The 7,397-nt window shown below is 41.1% G+C and overlaps 1 pseudogene; it reads left to right on the top strand.

Moving 5' to 3' along the window:
- The first annotated feature begins 4,868 nt into the window (after positions 1-4,868).
- LOC125137954 (peptidyl-prolyl cis-trans isomerase NIMA-interacting 1-like) lies at positions 4,869-5,331 on the top strand (annotated as a pseudogene).
- The last annotated feature ends 2,066 nt before the right edge of the window (positions 5,332-7,397 follow it).

Raw genomic sequence — 7,397 nt, 5'->3', positions numbered from 1 at the left:
ATTATTGGTGCCAAATAAATAATTCCTCTTGGCAAGTCAATAGAGCGAGAGTGTGACTAGCCTGCAGCCTGGCTGAGACACAGGTTACACGAAGATGGAGCTTCAGAAGAAACCATATATCAAAATAATGGCCTAAGATGTCAGTGCAGGACTCATGTCCTTTCAAGTGGGTGGTTTTAAATAATTCAAAGTTCATGGAGGCGTTTCTGGGAATGAGTGTCCAATCTCCCCCTTAGAGAGTCAGATTTGGGTCTGCTAAGGTCAACAGGCTCATCAATATTTATAGCGTTTTTTACTTATTTAGCTTTTGTCAACTTGTGCTAATATAAAATTTGAAATTGGAAAAGTAGGAAGCCAATATTTGAAAAATCTAATATATGTATTAACAAATACAATAGTAATACTTCATTGAGAGTAATATATGTAATATAATTAATAAGTAATATAATATATATTAATAAGTAATATAATTAATAAGTAATAATATGAGCAATATAATTCATTGAGAATTAGTTTATACCTTTGTGAGAGATATGGTAAACTCTTGATATGTATTGCTGGAATAAAATGCTACAATAATCCTACAAAATTAACATTATTGCACCCGTTTTACTATTGAGAAAACCAAGGTTCCACAATATTGAAAAAATTTCCTAGGGCTACATAGCTGGGAAGTGTGGGAACGGAATCATTCTGACTGCAATTTAACCTAAGCTAATATGACTCCCTTATTAAACAAATTAGTATTTTAACATATTCAGAGGAAATGTTTAAGAAACCTTAGAGAAAATTATTTTTCATTCTCACACAAATTAATTAGAACCAGCACTTACATGTTTAATTATTTGTTAATTCTATATCATTTCCATCTGTTAGCTCAATGAAATTAACTTAAGATATGTACTAGGCAACTCTTCCTTAGACTTGTTTTAGTAGGTAATAGAAAACCGCAAGTCTTTGTATTTCCCAATTTGGCCTGCGCTTCTCATTTAGTTTGAAATTCCTCTAAAAAGCTTTGGAGGAGGGACAGTCCTAAAATTAGATATATGATGATGACTGCCTTAGCAAACTCTTTCTTCCCAGTTCCAGAGAATCCATCTCAATTTGAATTCACAAGCCTCAACCACGTCTTACTCCGATGTTCCTGAACCCACTAGATGGAAATAAAGGTGATTTATTTCCAGTTCTCCAAACTCCCATGAAGCCAGTGATGGGGGACTAGAAACTGGCTTCTTTTTCATTAATGCAGTATTGACACTAACTATTTCTTTGACTAGAAAGGTGGTTACATCATGATAAAAGTGTAAATTAAAGGGATATTCTTGGTCTAGTGTAACTGTGGAGAAGGGGAGACAGACTTAAGGTACCTAGTTCCTGTCTCAGCTCAGATCTGCCACCAAATGTCTAACTTCAGTCAAGTCCTTTTCTTTCTCTAGGCCTAAAGTTTCCCATAGGAAGAGTTGAGATACTTTGTGAATGAATACTGGAATGAATGGACACATAAAGAATAAGCCTTTTGTGATATATTTGTCTGGTTTTGGTATCAGGGTGATGCTAGACTCATAGAATGAGTTTGGAAATGTTCTTTCCCACAATTTTTTTGTAAGAGTTTCAGAAGGATAGGTGTTAACTCTTTCCTAAATGTTTGGGAGAATTATCCTGTGAAGCCATCTGATTCTGGACTTTTATTTACTGGGAGTTTTTAAATTATTGATTCAAATTCATTACTGATATTTGGTCTGTTCATAGCAGCACTATTCACAATAGCAAAGATATGGAAGCAACCCAGGTGTCCATCAACAGATGAATGGATAAAGAAGATGCCAGTATATACATATACTGAGTACAGTATATAGATATACATATGAGTAAAATTTTGTCGTTTACAGCAACTTGGATGAATTGGAGGATATTATACTAAGTGAACTAAGACAAACAGAGAAAGACAAATACTGTGCATCACTTATATGTGGAATCAAAAATATATATATATATACAACGATCTAGTGAATATGACAAAAAGAAGCAGGAGTTCCCATTATGGCTCAGAAGTAATGGACCTGACTAGTATTCATGAGGACACAGGTTCAATCCCTGGCTGCACTCAGCAGGTTAAGGATCCGGCATTGCAGTGAGCTGTGAAGTAGGTTACAGATGTGGCTCAGATCTTGCATTGCTGTGGCTGTGGTGTAGGCTGGCAGCTATGGCCTCTAGCCTGGGAATTTCTATATGCTGTGGCTGCAGACCCAAAAAGCAAAAAAAAAAAGCAGACTCACAGATATTAGTGGTTACCACTGGGGGGTAAGATGGGATCACAGGAATGGCGGAGTGAGGCACAAACTATTAGGTATAAGATAGGCAAGGATGTATTGTACAACACAGGGAATATAGCCAATATATCATAACAACTATAAATGGAAAGTAACCCTTACAAATTATACAATTTTTAAAATAAAATTCTTTAAAAAAGTAAATAAATAAACTTGGTGATCTCCAGCATGCTATCAGCTCCAATATCTCAGGATGACCAAGTTTCTTCCTCTGGCTACAACCACTGTTTCAGGATCATGACAGCAGAAACCATGGCTGGGATTGAAAGACCTTGGAATGGATCTATTAGCTTATGCCTGGCTATCCCTGCCTATAATTCCATGGATTTCTATTCAGAGATCAAGAACTGTAACATCCTAAAATATCAGCTTTGACATGGACAATAGATCATCTTGTCCAACTTCATCATAACATTAGCATCTGCAAGGAAATCTTTGATGCTTTAACATGAGGAAGAAATAGGCATTTCAAGCTTTCTGGCAGGGCCACAGCAGTCAGTAGGGTCTCTGTAGCCTCAATGAGATGATACAACCTACATTCCAGTTTATTTCTGTGTGGAAGGCCAAACTCCCATTCCTCTCCTAGAGCAAATGCCTGAGAAAACTTCTTCAGTTTTGGCTTTGATCTGGCCTGGTTAGGAGATGAATCAGCAGCTTTCCAAAGGCTATGAAAAAACAGCTCCAATTTAAATCTTGCTCCACCCATACCAGTCCTTGCTCAATGAGCCTAGCTCCCTAAGCTGAGGAGTCCTTGCAGAAAGTCTGACTTGATGGAACTTGCAGCTTGGATTTCCAGTCTTGATTACCTCTCCTTCATTTCTCAATGAGCAATCAATTTTAGTCAGTTACAAATGACCTGTGTCCTAAAGCAAAGCTGCTGAGGAAAATAGATTTTATCAAGGCAAAAGGCAGATGTAAGATGAAGTTCACAGAATCTCTGCCTTGGTGAAGAAAAGTTTCCACTGTTTGGGGCTTTTAAATATCCCATGACTAGACAGTCATGGGATATTTAGCTTTAAAAGAAATGTCATCTTGCTGCTCTCATGTTATTAAAACTCAGTTGTGAAGAGTAAACAAAAATCTACATATCAAATACGAATGAAGACGTTTAAAATATAAGAGAATAACTACGTTTAAGATAATTGGTCCCTACTTATATTCTTGTATATGTATATGCATCCATTTATTCTTTCATTCAGCATTCAACCATCATAACAAAGATTGTGCTAAGTACAAGGGATATTTAAGGAACAAGGTTCTGACCTCAAGAAGCTTTCAATCCATGAAGAGACGGACGACTAAGCATATTAAAATGGAGTGGCAAAAATCCCTCCCCCCCTATTTCCAACACACAATTTTCCACTAAGTATGGCCTCTGCCTTGAATTCTTCCTCTTTTCTCCTTCTCCACTACTAATGCCACAGTCCCAATCTCTACCATCCTTGTCTGTATTACTGAAATACCTCCTAGTATGTCTCCCTGAGCTTGCTATCATTTCAGTCCTATAATCCATTGTCCTCAAACAGCCAGAATAAGCTACTGATCTTTTTAAAACACATATTAAACCTATCACTTTACAGCTTAAAATGAAACTTCTGATGCACTAAGAATCAACAAGCTACAACATCCTAGACAATTTTCACCTACAATCTCATCTTTTTCCATTGGCCCATAAGGCACCAGCTACTCTGACCTTTTGTTTCCATTGTCTTAAAACTATTCATGGCTTACTCTTTCTTGCCTTTCGAGCTTCCGCTTAAAGGTCACACCCTCAGAGGTGGCCTTTTCTGACCATACCATCTATGGTGCCCTCTACTGCATCACTCTGTTTCTTTCTCTCTACAGAACTCAATATATTTTTATTTTTGTATCATCTGTCTCCACGAGAACAGGAACCCTGTCGATCTTGGTTAACATTCCACTCAAAGTGCTTAGAACAGCACCTCGCTAATAGAATGTAAAACTTGGAGTTCCCGTCGTGGCGCAGTGGTTAACGAATCCGACTAGGAACCATGAGGTTGCGGGTTCGGTCCCTGCCCTTGCTCAGTGGGTTAACGATCCAGCGTTGCCGCGAGCTGTGGTGTAGGTTGCAGACGTGGCTTCAGATCCGCGTTGCTGTGGCTCTGGCATAGGCCAATGGCTACAGCTCTGATTTGACCCCTAGCCTGGGAACCTCCATATGCTGCGGGAGCGGCCCAAAGAAATAGCAAAAAGACAAAAAAAAGAATGTAAAACTTAAGCAACATGAGGACAGAATTTGTACCTATCTTGTTCTAGATGATCTCTAGTGGTAATACTGCAGGTGCTCCAAACCTATTAGCTGAATGAGGTTTCTGAGAAAGATCTCTCATTCAAGCTGCTGCATGACAATAATGAAAGACTTCTTAAGTGGCATGGGCCTCATCCAAGGCTGTAGAATCATAAATATAAACAACACATCTTGCTCACGTTGGGTCCAAAGAGAATAATGACAGGGCAGAATCAAATGTGTCAGTATTTCCGTCTATTAATTAACAATGAGCTGAGGCAGAAGGGAAGATGGAGGGAGAGTCACTGCCGCCCAGGTGGGAGAAGCGCATGAGCTGCGGCTCAGGCCAGGTGTACCACTTCGATCACATCACTAACGCCAGCCAGTGGGAGCAGCCAAGTGGCAACTGCAAAAATGGACAAAGGGAGCCCACCGGGGTCTGCTGCTTGCACCTGCTGATCCAGCACAGCCTGTCACGGCGGCCTCCTCCTGGCAGCAGGAGAAGAGCTGATCAAAGGCTGCATCCAAAAGATTAAGTTGGGAGAGGAGGACTTTGAATCTCTGGCCTTACAGTTCAGTGAATGCAGCTCTGCGAAGGCCAGGGGAGACCTGGGTGGCCTTCAGCAGAGGTCAGATGCAGAAGCCATTTGAAGATGCCTCCTTTGCACTGTAGAAAGGGGCGGGGGTGGGGGCGGAATGAGCAGGCCCATGTTCACGGATTCCGGTATCCACATCATTCTGTGCACGGACTGAGGGATGTGGACAGCCCCGGCCAAGCCTCCAGGATGCGGTGGAGCGGGACAAGGAGGAGGAGGCTGGGCCCGCAGACTCTGTTCCCTGTTGCCAGCTGACCAGTGCCTTCACCCCAACCCCTGCTAATGTCACACTGTATTTATTGATCCCAGCATGGCTGGGAGGGGGGCTCTTCACCATCGGGGGCTCCCTGCCAGACTCCTCTTCCCTTTAGGAACTGACTTCAGAAGGGCCCAGGGTGGAGAGCCCCCCCGGCCGCCACAAGGTCCCAGAACAATGGGTGGGGGTGACACATCCCAAAGATAAGGCCCAGGTCCAGGATGGGGGCAGGAGGGCCTTAAGTTGTTTCTGGTTAGGTTGTGTTCCTCTATTCAATTGTAAAAAGCAGATGCTCCTCCTGGGGCCCAGGCTGCCTGCTGCTTAAGGGTCCTCTCTACACAGCAGAGTAGTGCCCTCCCCAACCAGGATTAAACCTGGAACTACAAAAAAAAAAAATTAATAATGACACATATTACTAATGATAAGAATTTCTAACAGACAATGTGACATTGAGAATCATGGTAATTTACAAGGAAATAAATTACTTATAGAATTAATTCTATCTTCAAATTACTCCCTATATCATGAATAAGTTTGCATGTGAATAAATGTGTGTTTGTGTTGAATCAAAAGAGGGAATATCCACAAACGTAGGCAAAAATCAATTTCCAGCAATAATCACTAAGACGTGCTCATCATTCCAGCCAAATACATATCTCCCTGACCTGTTCTGATACCTGTGATGTCTATATTATCCATGACTCTAAGTCATCAAATAAAAATCCCTTTTATAAGATGAAAAAGAAAATATATATAGGAGTACCCATAAAACCGATTCTTATTTTTGAATGAAACTTTTCAATTTACAAAGGACTGACAAATTTATTACCTCCTTTTATCCTCAGAGACTACTGTTTCCATTTTATAGATGAGGAAACTGAAGTCTAAAGCTTAAATGGCTTGTGCAAAATATAAAACCTGATTTATGACAAATCCAAGATCTAAACCTGAGTCTTAGAGCCCAAAGGAGAGATCAGACTATATAGGACCCTAAAATTGTAAGTTTTAATAATGAAATAGCAACAGGACCTTGGAAGCTGAGGTCCTATTAGAAGGTCTGGCAGTGATACAGGAGGTTCTGTACATCCAAGCAGTGGCTTAGTTGAAGGAGAAAATTTGCCCAGAGCTTCCAGTGGTCATTTCCTTTCCAAGACATCTGGCCTCCAAGTTATTCCTTCTCCACTGGGATTAATCCATCACCATATTCAGAGCCATTTTCCAAGTTATTAATCATTTGGGAGCACTGCTGCTTCAGCAAGAACCCAGCAAGGTGACTGCTAAAAACCAGGAGAGGACAAAAGAAAATTGGATATGGGCAGGAGACAGCCAGCCAGAGGAATTCAAGACAGACACAGCAGCAGAGTCAGAGAGACACCCCAGCAGAGGTGGCAGGGACTGACATTTAACGAGGACAGAAAGCAAGTGAGCATATGGGACCAACGAACAATTTGAAATCATAATTCAACAACTCCTCCTGTGCCCAAGCAGCACTGCAGAGCAATCTTTAATCTAGAACTTGAAATTAGGCCATTAATTTCCAAACTGTGAACTGAAGCCTTCAGCAAATGAAGTCAGAAGTCCCCCTACCTGAAATTCAATTGAAAACCATCCAGTAGGGGGTATAAATGTAATAGAGTCCATCAACTGCTCTAGGTTGAAATCAGGCAGTGTGTTCTGGGAGATTTGCTCCGTACTGAACTTCCTATTCCCAGTAGCTAGCCACTGCTGGCATTCCGCTCTCAGTGACAGTAAGCTTGAGAGCAAGAACGTAATTCCATTTGGACCAGTTTGCCTTCTGTCTTCCTTGACTGGACACCGACTCCCAACCCTAGCCTCCCACTAAACACTGAACATGACCACAAAATGTACCCTGCCCCCACTCAAAGAGTAAAATCTGACCTTAGCTACAAATGACCAGACCTGCTCCTGAAACTTGCCACAAACTGCTATCTAACCTTGGGTACAGA

Source organism: Phacochoerus africanus, chromosome 1 (assembly GCF_016906955.1).
Source record: "Phacochoerus africanus isolate WHEZ1 chromosome 1, ROS_Pafr_v1, whole genome shotgun sequence".
NCBI lineage: Eukaryota > Metazoa > Chordata > Mammalia > Artiodactyla > Suidae > Phacochoerus > Phacochoerus africanus.
The sequence above is the reverse complement of the archived record's forward strand: the minus strand, read 5'-3'. Positions and strand labels throughout refer to the sequence as shown.